General features: G+C 37.4%; 1 pseudogene; it reads left to right on the top strand.

Moving 5' to 3' along the window:
* Positions 1-2309: 2309 nt before the first annotated feature.
* LOC116556674 lies at positions 2310-16894 on the top strand (annotated as a pseudogene).
* Positions 16895-17986: the final 1092 nt, after the last annotated feature.

Below are 17986 nucleotides of genomic sequence, written 5' to 3'. Positions count from 1 at the left end.
GACAGAATTTCTCTCTGTCACTTAGACTGGAGTGCAGTGGTGCGATCTCAGCTCACTGCAACTTCTGCCTCCTGGATTCAGGATTCAAGCAATTTTCCTGCCTCAGCTTCCCAAGTAGCTGGGATTACAGCCACGCACCACCATGCCCAGCTAACTTCTGTATTTTTAGTAGAGATGGGGTTTTACCATGTTGGCCAGGCTGTTCACTAACTCCCGACTTCCAGTGATGCGCCTGCCTCAGCCTCTTAGAGTGCTGGGATTACAGGCATGAGCCACCATGCCTTAAGGAGGATTTTTATAGCTGAGTAGAATCCAAATTGATTGAAGTGGAAGATGGGGGTAAAAGTATAAGAGAAGGAGCAGTTCCAAAATGTTATTTAAAAGCAGAGTGACCAGTTCATCCTTGTTTGTTTGGTACTTTCCAGTTTTAGTACTGAAAAGTCCCATGTTGCTGTGATCTGAATGTTCATGTCTCCCCCAAATTCATATGTTGAAATCCTCACTGCAATGTGATGATATTAGGAGGTGAGGGCTTTAGGAGTGATTGTATCATGGGGGTGGAGCTCTCATGAACAGGATTAGTGCCCTTAGGAAAGAGGCCCCAGGGAGACCCCCTCACCCTTTCCACCATGTGAGGTTAGAGTTAGCAGATGCTTGTCTATGAGGAAGAGGGCCCTCACCAGACATCAAATTGCCAGTGCCTTGATGTGGGACTTCCCAGCCTCCAGAGCCATGAGAAATAAATTCCTATTGTTTATAAGCTACCCTGTTTATTGTATTTTGTTATAGCAGCTCTCATAGCCTAAGACACATGTCATGGGTAAAGGGCAAACCTAGATGGTTTATCACCTAAAAAACAATCCGCACCTTTCCTGCCATGCCTGCTGATTTCACTAACAACAAAACACACCCAGTTCTATATGCCCAGCCTAGGTGTCAGCTTCAGGAAATATTAGGCAGCTTTTCCCATATCTACTGCATTTTCTGATAATTGAGGTTTAAGACTCCAAAGTTCTTTATCTTTCCCAGTTACCTACAGCTGCACTTCTCTTACCAAGAGTGATGACTCTTTAAGCCTACTCAGGCCCCAAACTCTTTCACTGTTAAGATGCCAAATTCTGGCCTTTTCTGATGACCACCTTTCATTCTCTCACTTCTGTCATACCTTATTCCTGCTGAGCTTTCTTGATGTTCTTATCAACACCGTTGATCCCTCAACCCTCTCCAGATTCTCCCAACTTGTCAGCCCAGTTCTTGTTTATTGAGACTACCTACATACCAACATTGTTGAGATAAAGCACTTTAGAGTCAGATAGGTTAATTTTTCATCCATCTCTTCCTATTACTACTATCCATATGAGCTTAAGCAATAGAATTAACTTCTCTGAATCTGTTTCCTAAGTTAGAAAATAGGAGATAATACTGCTTCCTATTTTGTGGAATCCTTATGGGATTAAATGATATCACTCATAAAATAAATTTTTAAAAGAAACAAGTTTTAAAATTGTATATACAGTATGATTATAATTTTGTGTAGAAACATATACCAAGTGTGTTTTTCTGTATGACTATTTATAAATGCAATGAAGAAAAGAATAAAAACCAAACTCAACAAGGGAGAGCTTTCAGAAGGAGTATGGAAAATGAGAAAAATATGAAGAAAATGATCTCCACATTTTATCTTTGAATTTTGTACATATTATAAGCATAAGAAGAGGTTATTTCAAAATTGAAATATAGAAAAAATTAGGAGAAAAATAAACACACATAAAAATTTCACAGGGGAGCTTATGCTTGAATGAGTCTTAAAAACTGGATGCTTCCTACCTGGGAAATAAGAAAGGAAATTATGCTTCAGCAAAGAGTAGTATGAGCCACTGAGTAGATAATGCCATGCTGCCAGGATGCTGAGGAAGTTGGAATGATGAGAGACTGGGTGCTCTGAGAGAGATGTGGGTGGGAGCATCATAAGAAATGAGTCTAGAGTCTAGAGACATGGCTGGGGCCAGATCGGGGAGAGTCACCAGATACGAGCTGGAGAGATAGTTGGGGCCAGATTAGAAAGGGTCACCAGAAATGAAGCTGGAGTAATGCCTCAGGCCATATCTGGATGCCCTATGAATGGAATATTATGGAATTTAAACTTTATTCTCAAAGTAATGAGAAAGCATTGAAGGGTACTAAGAATGAGAAGAATAATGGAAACTGTATTTTAGGGCAAAAAACTATATTGAGGATTGATCAGAAGGAGTAGTCAAAGCTGCAGATTGGAAGAGAAAATCACAAACTTCCAGTAGTCATAAAAAGAGATGATCAAGACTTGGACCAATACCAAGACCAAATATGTTTTTTATGCTGTGACTACAATTAACAGGTAACATTTATTGAGGTAGTTCTTAATAGCTAACAATCATTTAGCCAAGCTTAAACTGATTGAACACTATAAATGAATATCTCAATTATTTCTCACAGTTCAAAAAAGTAAATACTGTTAATATTTCTATTAAATAAATGAGGAAACAGAGACTCAGAGAGGTCGATACTTCCCCAAACACATCTATATGATAAACAGTGTCACCAGGATATAATCCACGCAGATTAGTTCCCTGGTCATATTTTCAACCTGCATAGCATAACGCCTACACCTAAAATGTCCTCAATGGCAAAGAAAAATTGCACCATACAGAATTAAACAGGCAGAGAAGACATTATTCAAGACTTTTGCAATAGGGAAAAAAGGCTAAACTCAGCTCCACTGAAACAAAAGGCAGGAGGAGTTAGCGAGTTTGTGAAAAAAAGTACTGGTACTGGAAGATGTTAGGAAGGAGGTTGATTAATGAGATTAGGCCATCTGAGTCTGCTAATTGAAGAAGTTAGGCCCCTATCTTCTCACAGAGACTGGGAGATAGGAGTGCAATCTTTTTCTGATGATTATATCTCAAAGGCATGGCTACCAGATCCATGAGAAAAACATTCCTAGGTTGTCAAACTGTGCAGGGGCTTGGTGAAGATTTGCATAACAAAGGGACAGAAAAACATTATCTATTATTTTTTAGATTCAGACAGTATATGTGCAGTTTTGTTACATGGGTATATTGCATTCTGCTGAGGTTTGAGCTTCTGTTGATCCTGTTGCTCAGACAATGAATATATTACCAAATAGGAAGTTTTCAGCTCTTCCCCCTGTGCTTTCCGAGTCCCCACTGTCTACTGTTCTCATCTTTATGTCCATGTGAACCCAAGATTTAGCTTCCACTTATAAGTGAAACATGTAATATTTTGTTTTCTGATCGCATGTTAGTTCACATGGGATAATTGCCTCCAGCTGCATCCATGTTGCTGCAAAGGACAAGATTTCATTCTTTTTCATGACTGTGCAGTATCTGTGCAGTATATATACCACATTTTCCTTATCCAATCCACCATTGACAGGTACCTGGGTTGATTTCATGTCTTTGTGAATAGCATGGCAATGAACATCCAAGTGCAGGTGTCTTTTGGTAGAATGATTTATTTTTCTTTGAGTATATACCCAGTAGTGGGGTTGCTGGGTCAAATGGTAAAGCAACAAGCGAAAAGCAAATAACCCAATTAAAAAATGGGCAAAGAACATGAACAGACACTTCTCAAAAGAAGATATACAAGTGGCCAACATACATATGAACAAATGTTTAACCTTATTAATCATTAAAGAGATGCAAATCAAAACCACAATGAGATACCAATTAACGCCCGTCAGAATGGCCATTGTTAAAAAGTAAAAAAATAACAGACGTTGGCATACTTGTGAAGAGAAGGGAACACTTACCCACTGTTAGTGGAAATGCAAATTAGTTCAGCCCCTGTGGAAAGCAGTTTGGAGATTTCTCAAAGGGCTGAAATAGAACTACCATTTGACCCAGGAACCCAATTACTAAGTATATACTCAAAGAAAGAGAAATCATTCTACAAAAAAACCAAGCAGGGCCAGTGTAAACCTAAAGTAAACTCCTTCTGCAACCTCAATGGTCTCTCCAGTCTCTAAGATTCTGCAACAAGGTTATCTAATTTGTTAGCATATAATTAGTCATAGTAGTCTTTTTGACACTTTTTATTTCTGTAGTATCAGTTGCAATGTCTCTTCTTTCATTTTACTTTATTTTTATTTTTTTGAGACAAGGTCTCACTATGTTGCTCAGGCTGGCCTTGAACTCCTGGGCTTTAGCAATCCCAATGCCATGCCTCAGCCACTCAAGTAGCTGGGACTATAAGTACATGCCACCATGCCCAGTGTCCTGTAATGTCTCCTCTTTCATTTCTGGTTTTATTTGGCTCTTTTCTCTTTCTGGCTAAAGTTTTGTCAATTTTATCTTTTTTAAAAAAAATCCTCAGTTTTATCACATTTTTTTACTGGTTTTTATTTCTCATTTTATTTCTACTCTTCATTATTTTTCTCCTTCTACTAAATTTTGTGGTCATTGAGGTGTAAAGTTAGCTTGTTTATTTGATATCTTTTTTTTTTTTTTAATGTAAGGGTTTACTGCTATAAATTTCTAAGTATTGCTTTTGCTGCATTCCATAGGTTTTGGAATGTTGTGTTTCATTTTTGTTTTTCTCAAGGTATTTTCTGGTTTTGCTTTTGATTTCTGGTTTGATCTGTTAGCTGTTCAAGAATATATTTTTTACTTTCCACCTATTAATAAAAATTTTCCAGTTTTCTTTCTTCTGTTGATGTCTAGTTTCATTCCATTGTGGTCACAAAAATAATCTGTATGATTTCAATTTTATTAAATTTGTTAACTTATTTTGTGGCCTAACATGCTATCTGTCATAAAGAATGTTCCAGCTGGGCGTGGTGGCTCACGCCTGTAATCCCAGCACTTTGGGAGGCCGAGGTGGGTGGATCACTTGAGGTCAGGAGTTTGAAACCAGCTTGTCCAACATGGTGAAACCCCATCTCTACTAAAAATACAAAATTAGCCGGGGCATGGTGGTGCATGCCTGTAATCCCAGCTACTCGGGAGGCTGAGGCAGGAGAATCACTTGAACCTGGGAGGCAGAGGTTGTAGTAAGCCAAGATCGTGCCACTGCACTCCAGCCTGGGCAACAAGAGCAAAACTCCATCTCAAAAAAAAAAGAATGTTCCAGGTGTGCCTGAGAAGAATGTGCATTCTGCTGCTGTTGGATGATATGTTCTGCATATGTCTGTTATGTTCATTTGATCTATGTTATTGTTCAGATTTGCTGTCTCATTATTAATTATCTGTCTGGATATTCTATCTTTTATTGAAAGTAGAGGTATTGAAGTATTCTAATACTATTGTATTGCCATTTCTCCCTTCAGTTATGTCAATCTTTACTTTGTATATTTAGGTACCCTGATACAGATGCATATGCTTTATAACTGTTTTATCTTCCTGGCAAGCTAACCCTTTTATAATTATATAATGTCCATCTTTATTTCTTGTGGCAGTTTATTACTTAAGTCTATTTTGTCTGATACAAACATGGCCATCCCTGCTACGTTTGGGTTACTATTTTCATGGAATAACTTTTCTCCATCTTTTAACATTCAGTCTGTGTGTCTTTAAATTTAAAATTATTCTCTCATAGAAAGTAAAATGTTGAGTTTTCTTGTATCCATTCAGACACTCTGTGTCTTTTGATGGGGGAATTTAATCTATTTACATTTAGAAATATTGATAGGTAATGATTTATTATTGCCATTTTATTCTTTTGTCTATCTCTTTTAACTTTTTTGTCTCTCTTTCATTGTCTTCCTTGGTGTCTCAATGATTATTTTGTAGTGATTTGCTGCATCTATCAACCTGTCATCTAGGTATTCAGCCCAGCATGCATTAGCTATTTTTCCTGATTCTCTCCCTCTTCTTGGCCCCTTCCAACAGGCCCCAGTGTGTGTTGTTCTCCTCTCTTTGTCTATGTGTTCACATTGTTCACATAGATAAGAATGTGTGGTGTTTGGTTTTCCGTTCCTGCATTAGTTTGGTGAGGATAATGGCTTCCAGCTCCATCCATGTCCCTGTAAAAAACATGATCTTGTTCCTATTTATGGCTGCATAGTATTCCTTGGTATATACACACCGCAGGTTCTTTATCCAGTCTATTATTGATGGGCATTTGAGTTGATTCCATATCTTTGTTGTTGTGAATAGTGCTACAATGAACATAATGTGTGCATGTATCACTTTATAATAGAGTAATTTCTATCCTTTGGGTATATACCCAGTAATGGGATTGCTGGGTCAAATGATATTTCTGGTTCTAGAGCTTTGAGGAATCGTCATATTATCTTCCACAATGGTTGAACTAATTTACATTCTCACCAACAGTGTAAAAACGTTCTTATTTCTCTGCAGTCTGGCCAGCATCGGTTCTTACTTGTCTTTTTAATAATCACCATTCTGACTGGCATTAGATGGTATCTCATTGTGGTTTTAATTTGCATTTCTCTAATGATCAGTGATATTGATCTTTTTCTCATATGTTTGTTGGTGCACATATGTATTCTTTTGAAAAGTGTCTGTTTGTGTTCTTTGCCCACTTTTTAATGGGGTTGCTTGTTTTTTATTGTAAATTTCATTAAGTTACTTGTATATTCTGGATATTAGATGTTTGTCAGATGAATAGATTGCAAAAACTTTCTCTCATTTTATGGGTTGTCTGTTCACTCTGATGATAGTTTCTCTTTCTGTGCAGAACCTCTTAAGTTTAATTAGATCCCATTTGTCAATTTTTGTTTTTGTTGGAGTTGTTTTTGAGGTTTTGGTCATAAAATCTTTGCTTGTGCCTATGGGGCACAGTCTTTACAAGATGGGGTGCTTCATTCCTCTCATCCTTGCATGTTAATGATATTGCAGCCTCAGCATCAGTTCAGCATGGCTGGGGAGGCCTCAGGAAACTTGCACTCATGACAGAAGGTGAAGGGGAAGCAAGTCACCTTCTTCAGAAGGCAGCAGGTAGGAGAATTCCATTATTTAAAAAATAAGATTGCTTCCTTTTCTCTCTCTGCTCCTTCTGGGACTACTATCATATGTTTATCAGTTCACATCACTGTTTCCCATAAGTCCCTGGAGTTTTCTTCTCTTTTTAAAAAAATTTTTTTTCGGTTCGTTCCTCAGACTGGATAATTTTAAATGGCCTGTCTTGAAGTTTACTTGTACTTTTGCTTGATCAAGTCAGCTGTTGAATTTTTTTAGGAAATTTTTTATTTCAGTTATTGGATTCTTCATTTTCACTTTTTTTTGTTTTTTAAAACAATATATACTTTCTATCTCTTTATTGAAATACTCCTTTTGTTTATGTATTGTTTCCAATACTTGTTGAGCATTTTTATAATGGTTATTTTGAACTCTTTGTTAGGTAATTCATATACCTCTGTTTCTTTGGCATTGGTTTCTGAAGATTTACTTATATTTGTTTGCTCTATATTTTCTTATTTCTTTGTGCTTGACATTTTGTATTGGTGTCTAAACATTTGAAAAAACAGCCACCCCTTCCAATGTTTATAGATTGGCTTCCTACAGTAGATCTCCACCAGTCAACCCAGCTACAGATTTTAGGGGGCTCTGAAAATTTTTTTGTGGATGTGACTTCTCTAGATGTGTGCCTGTAAATCTCTATTTAAAGGGATTTTCCGGTTTCTGTTTCAGGAGTTTATGATACCTTGTTTCCACTGATGTCTCCAGAGTACTGCATGTCCTCTGGAGCAGCAACACACTATCCAACTATTTTTATTTTTTATTCCCAGTATGCTGTGTCCCATCAGAGCTCTAAGACAGGAGAGACCAAAAAAATCAGTCCTCAGGCAGCTCCCAAAAATGTCTCAACATTAGATTATGTTCAGTCTTCTCTTTCTCTCCCTAGGGAGAAGCTGTGGGCTATGAATTTTTCTGATCATTTCATGCTGAGCTCACAGGAGGGACTCTGAAGTCAGTGCATACAAGCCCAAACTGTTACCTTTGTTGTCAACTGCCTCCAGGCATGCTGAGTGTGCTGAGTCCCTACAGTTTTCCTTTAGGAGAAGAAGAGTGAAAAGATGAAGGCCAGAAATCTGAACAGGCTCATGCTAGATACGTCTTCCTTTATAATGGCAATTCCTTCTTAAATTGCATTGGCCATGGATAGGCACATAAACAGCCTCAATTGTGTTAGTCTGGAGGTGCAGTATTTTTAACTGAGCACATTTCCAACCCCCCCCCCACCGAAACGATGCGCTTCTTGAAAGATTAGGATTTTATCAAGAAGAGAGAGCAGATTCTAAGTGGGCAATCAGTCAAGATTTATCAGAGCTTTATATTTCTCAGCAAAGCACTTAGTTTTGCTGAGATTCAGTTTCTTCATATTTGAAATGGGATAAATAGAGTGTCTCATGGGGTTGTTGAGAGGACATAGGGCATGTATGTAAAGCAGTAAGCACAATACCTAACATATAATAAACATTCAAGAAATTTCAGCTATTACATATGAAAGCTCTTATAAACATGATAATCTATCATATGGTCATACCTCAATTTCATTGGCAATGCTAATTGAATTTTTGGTTATTTTATATTTCTGATAATAAATAATTGTATTTTAAGATAATGCTTCTGGGAATGATTTGTGTGTAAATTTTTCGTCAGTTTGTATTATAATCTTAAAAATTAATAGGAATTAAAGTAACGGATCAAGGTGCCTGAACATTATTTTAAAATCTCGATTCTTCTTGATGGTTTTCTCTTCAAAATGCATTTTTGTATTACATAATTCATTTCCACAACAATTCCTATTTCTTCATTCTAAACTTTACCTTGTTGAGGATAGTCATTAGAAATACAATTGCTGGGGGGATCCCAAGATGGCCCAATAAAAGGCAGCTCCAGAAAGCAGCCCCCAGCAAGAAAGATGCAGAAGCCAAATTGTCTTACAATTCCAAATGAGGTACCAGGTTCATTTTGTGGGTCTGGTCAGACAGTGGGTATAAACCAAATAGGGCAAGTTGCAGCAAGATGGGGCACTGCGCCACCCAGGAGGAGCATGCAACTGACCAGGGGATCTCCCGCTCTGGGACTTCAGCTCGGATACAGTGCTCTACCCAAGCCCTCTACAACCCACAGAACAGGAGATCTTCACCAGGCTGAAAAGCCTTAGTAAGCTGCCTGAACAGGACAAAACAGCAACTTTGGCACTGGGGCTGTCAGCACAGATCTAGGCAGAAGCACTGGCTGACACTGAGAAAGTCAAAAAGCCGGTGGGACAGAGCTACCTGCCCCCCAGTAAGAAGGGAAATGGAACACAGGGAAACAGCCCAAATGGCAGGACGGGTCCTCCCACTGCTGCACAAAACCCAACAGGCCAAAAAACTCTCACTCCAGAGTAAGGCACCCAGAACGTCAGTTAGAGAGTAACCAGGAATGCTCCAGCTCGGTGGGCAGAAGGGAAGCTGCCATTACAGAAACCTGCGTAATTTTCCTGAGTAAATAAAAGATGCAGCAGCTCCACTGAATCTGTGGCAGCCCAGCAGTGCCTCTGCAGGACGACAAAGGAAAGGCCTCCCCAGGCAGCTACCTGAGATCAAAACTATATAAATCGAAAAGATGGGGAGAAATGAGTGCAAGAAGAATGAAACCATCAAAAAACAGAACGTCTCTCCCCCACCATGAGTTCACGACTCCTCACCAGCAAGGGAACAAAGCAGGATGGAGAACGAATTTGACAAATTGACAGAAGCAGGCTTCAGAAGCTGGGTAATAACAAACTTCCCTGAGTTAAAGGAACATGTTCTATAACAAGGCAAAGAAACTAAAAACCTTGAAAAAAGATTAGTTGAAATGCTAACTAGAATAACCAGCTTAGAGAAGAACATAAACAACTTGATGAAGCTGAAAAACATAGCACAAGAACTTCATGAAGCATACACAAGTTTCAATAGCTGAGTAGATCAAGCAGAAGAAAGAATATCAGAGATTGAAGATCAAATCAATGAAACAAAACTAGAAGGCAAGAAAGACAACAAAGAGTGAGAAGAAATGAACAAAGCCTTCAAGAAATATGGGATTATGTGAAAAGACCTAATCTATGCCTGATTGGTGTCCTGGAAGATAATGGGGAGAATGAATCCAAGCTGGGAAACACTCTTCAGGATATTATCCAGGAGAACTTCCCCAACCTAGCAAGCCAGGCCAACATTCAAATACAGAAAATACAGAGAACATCACAATGATACTCCTCTAGAAGAGCAACCCCAAGGCACATAATCGTCAGATTCACCAGGGCTGAAATGAAGGAAAAAATGCTAAGGGCATCCAGAAAGAAAGGTTGGGTCACTGACAAAGGGAAGCCCATTAGACTCACAGTGGATCTATCTGCAGAAACCCTACAAGCCAGAAGAGAGTGGGGGCCAATATTCAACATCCTTAAAGAAAAGAACTTTCAACCTAGAATTTCATATCCAGCCAAACTAAGCTTCATAAGTGAAGGTGAAATTAAATCCTTTTGGGCAAGCAGTTGCTGAGCGATTTTGTCATGAGACCTGCCCTGCAAGAGCTCCCAAAGGAAGCACTAAACACAGAAAGGAAAAACCAATACCATCCACTGCATAAAAAAAAAAAAAAAAAAGATAAAGACCAACAATGCAATGAAGAAATTATGCCAACCAAAGGGCAAAACAACCAACCAGTAATAAAATAGCAGGATCAAATTCACACGTAACAATATTAACCTTAAATGTAAATGGGCTAAATGCCCCAATCAAAAGACACAGACTAGCAAATTGGATAAAAAGCCAAGAAGCATCAATGTGCTGTATTCAGGAAACCCATCTCATGTGCAAAGACACACGTAGACTCAAAATAAGGGATGGAAGAAGATTTACCAGCAAACGGAGGCAAAAAAAGCAGGGGTGGCAATCCTAGTCTCTGATAAAATGGACTTTAAACCAACAAAAATCAAGAGACAAAGAAGGGCATTACATAATGGTAAAAGGATCAATATAACAAGAAGAACTAATGATCCTGAATATATAAGCACCCAATACAGGAGCACCCAGATACATAAGGCAAGTCCCTAATGACCTGCAAAGAGACTTAGACTCTGGCACAATAATAGTGGGAGACTTTAACACTCCACTGTCAATATTAGACAGATCAATCAGACAGAAAATCAACAAGGAAATCCAGGACTTGAATGCAGATCAGGACCAAGCAAACTTACTAGACATTTACAGAACTTTTAACCCCAAATCCACAGAATATACATTCTTCTCATAACCACATGGCTCTTACTCTAAAATTGACCACATAATTGGAAGCAAATCACTCCTCAGCAAATGCAAAAGAACAGAAATCAGAACAAACAGTTTCTCAGACCACGGTGCAATCAAATTAGAACTCAGGATTAAGAAACTGACTCAAAACCACACAACTTCATGGAAAATGAACACCTGGCTCCTGAATGTAGACTGGATAAACAATGAAACAAAGGCAGAAATAAAGATGTTCTTTGAAACCAATGAGAATGAAGACAAAACATACTAGAATCTCTGGGACACATTCAAAGCAGTGTCTAGAGAGAAATTCCTAGCAATAAATGCCCACATGAGGAGCAAGGAAAGGTCTAAAATTGATACCCTATCATCAAAATTGAAAGAGTTACAGGAGCAAGATCAAAAAAACTCAAAAGCTAGCAGAAGACAGGAAATTACTAAGATCAGAGCAGAACTGAAGGAGATAGAGACACAAAAACCCTTCAAAAAATCAACAAATCCAGCAGCTGGTTTTTCGAAAAGATCAACAAAATAATAGATAGACTGCTAGCCAGACTAATAAAAAAAAGAAAAAGAAAAGAGAGAAGAATCAAATAGATACAATAAAAAATGATAAAAAGGACATCATCACTGATTCCACAGAAATAAAAGCTACCATCAGAGATTACTACAAACAACTCTATGCACACAAACCAGTAAACCTGGAAGAAATGGATAAATTCCTGGACACTTGCACTCTCCCAAGACTAAACCAGGAAGAAGCTGACTCCCTGAATAGACCAATAACAATGGCTGAAGTTGAGGCAGCAATTAATAGCCTACCAACTAAAAAAAGCCCAGGTCCAGATGGGTTTACAGCCGAATTCGACCAGAATTACAAAGAGGAGCTGGTACCATTCTTTCTGAAACTATTCCAAACAATACAAAAAGAGGGAATCCTCCCCAACTTATTTTGTGAGACCAACATCATCCTAATACCAAAACCAGGCAGAGATGCAACTAAAAAAGAAAACTTCAGGCCAATATCCATGATGAGCATCGACATAAAAATCTTCAATTAAATATTGGCAAACAGAATGCAACAGCAAATCAAAAAGCTTATTCATCATGATCAAGTAGGCTTCATCCTGGGGATGCAAGGCTGGTTCAACATACTCAAGTCTACAAATGTAATCCACCACATAAACAGAACCAAAGACAAAAACTGCATTATTATCTCAATAGATGCAGAAAAGGCCTTTGACAAAATTCAACAGCCCTTTATGCTAAAAACCCTCAATAAACTAGGCATCGATGGTACGTATCACAAAATAATAAAAGCTATTTATAACAAACCCACAGCCAATGTCATACTGAACAAGCAAAATCTGGAAGCATTCCCTTTGAAATCTGGCACTAGATAAGGATGCCCTCTCTTACCACTCCTATTCAATATAGTATTGGAAGTTCTAGCCAGGGCAATCAGGCAAGAGAAAGAAATAAAGAGTATTCAAATAGGAAGAGAGGAAGTCAAATTACTTCTATTCACAGATGACATGATTGTATATTGGGGAAATTCTATCATCTCAGCCCAAAATCTCCTGAAACGGATAAGCAACTACAGCATAGTCTCAAGATATAAAATCAATTTGCAGAAATCACAAGCATTTCTATACACCAATAACAGACAAACAGAGAGCCAAATCAAAAGTGAACTCCCATTCACAATTGCTACAAAGAGAATAAAATACCTAGGAATACAACTAACAAAGGATGTAAAGGACCTCTTCAAGCAAAACTACAAACCACTGCTCAATGAAATGAGAGGACACAAACAGATGGAAAAATATCCCATGCTCATGGTTGGAAAGAATCAACATCATGAAAATGGCCATACTGCCCAAAGTAATTTATAGATTCAATGCTATCCCCATCAAGCTACCAATGACCTTCTTCACAGAACTGGAAAAAACCACTTCAAACTTCATATGGAACAAAAAGAGGGCTCGCATAGCCAAAACAATCCTAAACAAAAAGAACAAAGCTGGAGGTATCATGCTGCCTGACTTCATACTATACTACAGGGCTACAGTAATCAAAACAGTATGATACTGGTACCAAAACAGAGACATAGACTAATGGAACAGAACAGAGGACTCAGAAGCAATACCACACATCTAAAATCATTTGATCTTTTACAAACCTGAAAAAACAAGCAATGGGAAAAGAATTTCCTGTTTAATAAATGGTGTTGGGAAAACTGGCTAGCCATGTGCAGAAAGCAGAAACTGGACCCCTTCCTGACACCTTACACTACAATTAACTCCGGATGGATTAAAGATCTAAACATGAGACCTAACATCACAAAAACCTTAGAAGGAAACCTAGGCAAAACCATTCAGGACATGGACATAGACATAGGCAAGGACTTCATGACTAAAACACCAAAAGCAATGGCAACAAAAGCCAAAATAGACAAATGGGATATAATTAAACTCCAGAGCTTCTGTACAGCAAAAGAAACAATCATTGGAGTGAACAGGCAACCAAAAAAATGGGAAAAAATTTTTGCACTCTACCCATCTGACAAAGGGCTAATATCCAGAATCTATAAAAAACTAAAACAGATTTACAAGAAAAAAACAAACAAACCCATTCAAAAGTGGGTGAAGGATATGAACAGACACTTACAAAAGACATCAATGAGGCCAAGAAACATATGAATAAATGCTCATCATCACTGGTCATTAGAGAAATGCAAATCAAAAGCACATTGGGATACCATCTCACATCAGTTAGAATGGCAATCATTAAAAAATCTGAAGACAACAGATGCTGGAGAGGATGTGGAGAAATAGGAACATTTTTACACTGTTGGTGGGAGCGTAAATTAGTTCAACCATTGTGGAAGACAAGGTGGCGATTCCTCAAGGACCTAGAAATAGAAATACCATTTGATCCAGCAATCCCATTAATGACTATACACCCAAATAATTGTAAATTGTTCTATTATAAAGACACATGCAAACGTATGTTCACTGCAGCACTGTTTACAATAGCAAAGACCTGGAACCAACCCAAATGTCCATCATCGATAGATTGGATAAAGAAAATGTCGCACATATATACCATGAAATACTGTGCAGCCATAAAAAACCATGAGTTTGTGTCCTTTACAGGGACATGGATGAACCTGGAAACCATCATTCTCAGCAAACTAACACAAGAACAGAAAACCAAACACCATATGTTATCACTCATAGGTGAGTGCTGAACAATTAGAACACGTGGACACAGGGAGGGGAGCATCACACTCCGCAGTCAATATTGGGGGGCTAGCAGAGAAACAGAGGGAGTGGGGAGGGTTGGGAAGGATAATGAGGGGAGAAATACCAGATATAGGTGATGGGGGGATGAAGGCAGCAAACCACCTTGCCAAATATGTACTTATGCAACAATCCTGCATGATCTGCATATGTATCCCAGAACCTAAATTACAATTAAAAAAAAAAAAAAAAAGAAATACAATTGCTATTATGATGGGTGATTTGGCAGACTATTACCTACTCATCAAAGCCCAGCATCTCTTATTCTTGGGGATACTGCTTATCTATATTTCTTGTCTGTCCTTGCAGATAGGTATGTTCATGTCAGTGAGTTCTAATCAGCAGAACATGAGTAGACATGATGTACACCATTTCCAGGTTCCCAAAATTCTCTCATATATATCTCTATATATTCTTCTTCTCTTTTATCTAGCTGGGATAGGAACAGTGATGATGACTTTGGAAACTGCATATTGAACAAAGCAAGCCTCCTTCAGCTGGTCCCTGGATCAGCCCCTGAGATCTCTTTCACCTGAATCCTACTATCTTGCCTTCCCATAAAATAATATTATATGAGCAAGAAATAAACTTCTATTACATTAGCTTCTAATTTTGGACCCACAGATCTCCAAGGGGTCTGTAGATTGAATTCAGAGGGCCCGTGAACTTGGAATGGGAAAAAATATTATTTCACTGTCTTTCTTATGTCAATTTAGCATTTTCTTCTGTTATGACTGTAGACAACAAAGCAGTATTAGCAGTACCTATGAAAAATATTTTTGTATCACACAACAATTGTAGCAAATATGTGAAATTTAATTCAAGATTCAAAAAATATAGTAGTAATAAACCTGCTGCTATATTTTATCTGGTGTTTTAATAAAGATACATCTCTATTATTATATCATAAATGATTTTAATATTTTAGCACTGTATTTCAATATAATTAGTTTCTTGTGAAACTTAAAAATAGTAATGTGTTTAAAAACATTATTTTGATAATATGTACACATGGACATACAGAGTGAAATAATAAAGGTTGGAGACTCAGAAAGGTGGGAGAGTGGGAGGGGAATGATGGATGAGAAATTATTTAGCAGGTACAATGTATCCTATTTGGGTTATGTTTTCCCCAAAAACCCAGACTTTACCACCACACAATGTATCCATGTAACAAAATTGCATTTCTACCTCTTAAATCTATAAAAATAAAATATATATATAAAATAAAAAGAAATCAAAACTTATTTTGAGAATGGGTTTAAGCTTCACCAGACTGCTATAGTGGACCTAGTATAAAAAGTTTACAAATGCTTGTTTATATTATGTTTGAGCCATTTTATAATCCAGGATATTTTTGTTATACCTTTTAACATTACCCTAATTTATAGAAGCAATGAATGGTATTTCTGGGGATTTAGGGGTTGGTCATTACATATACATGAATTGATACACAAATCCTGTGAGGATATAATATTTATTGCAAATGTTTTTACCAGTTATTCTTTGTCTTAATTTTTTTAAAGTTTGAGGTATAATATTCAACTGTGTTGATATGGTCAAATATATGAATCTCACGTAATTTTTAAATAGCTTTCCCATTTAAAAAATTATTTCCCAACAAAAAAATCAGTTACAAGTTGTTAAAACAACTCACCGAGAGCATCAGGTAAGGGAGGCAGGGAGGGTGGGTGCAAGGGAAGTGCTGGAATCTATGTTTTGGCTGTGTGCAATCCTGGGTGGATCGGGAGGCAGTGATGTGAAGAGCCTCAAGATCAGACTGTAAGAAAAGAGAAGCTGTGTTTCGAAGACCTGTATTAGAGCTAATGAGAGCTGGATTTTGAAAATACTTGGGAGCACCTCTTAGGTGCTTCATCAGTTTGTAAGACATGTGTCTGAAACAACTACCAGTTGGTTTTTGAAAGATCCTAGAATTGTGTGCAGTTACTTGGGTGAGTGAGTCAGTACCCTATCTTGAGACAAGTGGAAGGAAAAAATCCAGTCACAATATTTTCTCTAGCAACAAATGAGATATGGCAATCAGGTGACAGTGAAGTTTACCAAATGGACTGTGTCAGTCAAAAGACAACATGGCATAGAATATCAGTGTTCCAGTCAGGCCTCAGAGATGTGGTATATCAGTATGTGAAAAAGGGGTCTCCAATTTATGTGGAAGAGAAAGTAGATTATGGTGAATACATGGATAAAAATAATGTGAGGTGACAAGCAACAACAATCATAGCTGATAATATTATATTTCTGAGTGACCAGACAAAAGAGGAGTAGAGGATGATTCTTCTTTGGCCATCATTTGGTACAGTCTCATTTCCAAATCATGTGTAATCTTTGTAGTTTCCAAGGACAAGAATTAAAATACTCTTTTACATTAAAAAAAAAAAAACCACTCACCTAGGTGTGTGTGCTGTTGTGCAGCTGCACACGACTAGAGCAATCATATCTAGGATTCCCAATTTTTTAAATACCTGCCTATGCATTTTATTTGCATTTAATTCTTTCATCCACTTGGAATATATTTCAATCCCTGTTGTGAGATGAATAAAAAAGATGGATATTCTTTCTAACACCATTTTTTGAAGAATTTAACTTTTCCACCTCTATTTCTTTTGGAGCATATAAAAGTTCTTTAACATATTTGAGTTTGCTCTTGAGCTGCTCCATGCTCACTGTGCACTAGTACCACATTTTAAAAGTTACTGTTTATCTTATAATATTGTTTAATATCTGACTGGGCAAGTTTCCTTTCACTAGTACCAATTTTTGGTGTGTTTGATAGTCCTAAAAAAGATATTATTCCCAAAAAATTGCAGAATGTGCTCTCAGCAAAATGGAACTTGGTTTGACAGTTGCAAGAAAATCCTGTATTTCTAAACAAAGAATGATTCCAAGATTTCTCTGTATATTTGTCCCCAAAGAAAATATTTTATATTTCACCCACATATTTATGATTGACTTCACTTCAGCTTTCTCACTTAGACATGATGTGTGATAAGAAGAGCTCTGGAATAAGAGTCAGAAATCCTCAACTTGAAACCAACTTTAATTCTTTGAAGGTGTCTCACCTGAGACAATTTGCTTATTGTATTAGAGTTTTTGTTTCCTCAAGGGTAAAATATGAGTATAATTTCCATTCTACCTATCACACAGGACAGCTGTAAAGAATGAGATAATATATTTGAAATCTCTTTTAAAACTACATAGTATTATAGGTAACAAATTAGCATTTAATTAAAGTTACTGTTTTGCTGAAGACAGAGATGTATTTACTCTTGTCTACATTCACCTTGCCACATTCTGTAGGGCATAATTTGATTTAAGACAGATATATCTTGGATATTATCCAAGAAGGTTTAGTTTTACTGAAGAAGCCAAAAAGATCTCGTTACAAGTTAGTCTCATAACATGGACTCTGAGGATGGTA

Source organism: Sapajus apella, unplaced genomic scaffold (assembly GCF_009761245.1).
Source record: "Sapajus apella isolate SASKATOON/1434 unplaced genomic scaffold, GSC_monkey_1.0 scaffold1, whole genome shotgun sequence".
Taxonomy (NCBI): Eukaryota; Metazoa; Chordata; class Mammalia; order Primates; family Cebidae; genus Sapajus; species Sapajus apella.
The sequence above is the reverse complement of the archived record's forward strand: the minus strand, read 5'-3'. Positions and strand labels throughout refer to the sequence as shown.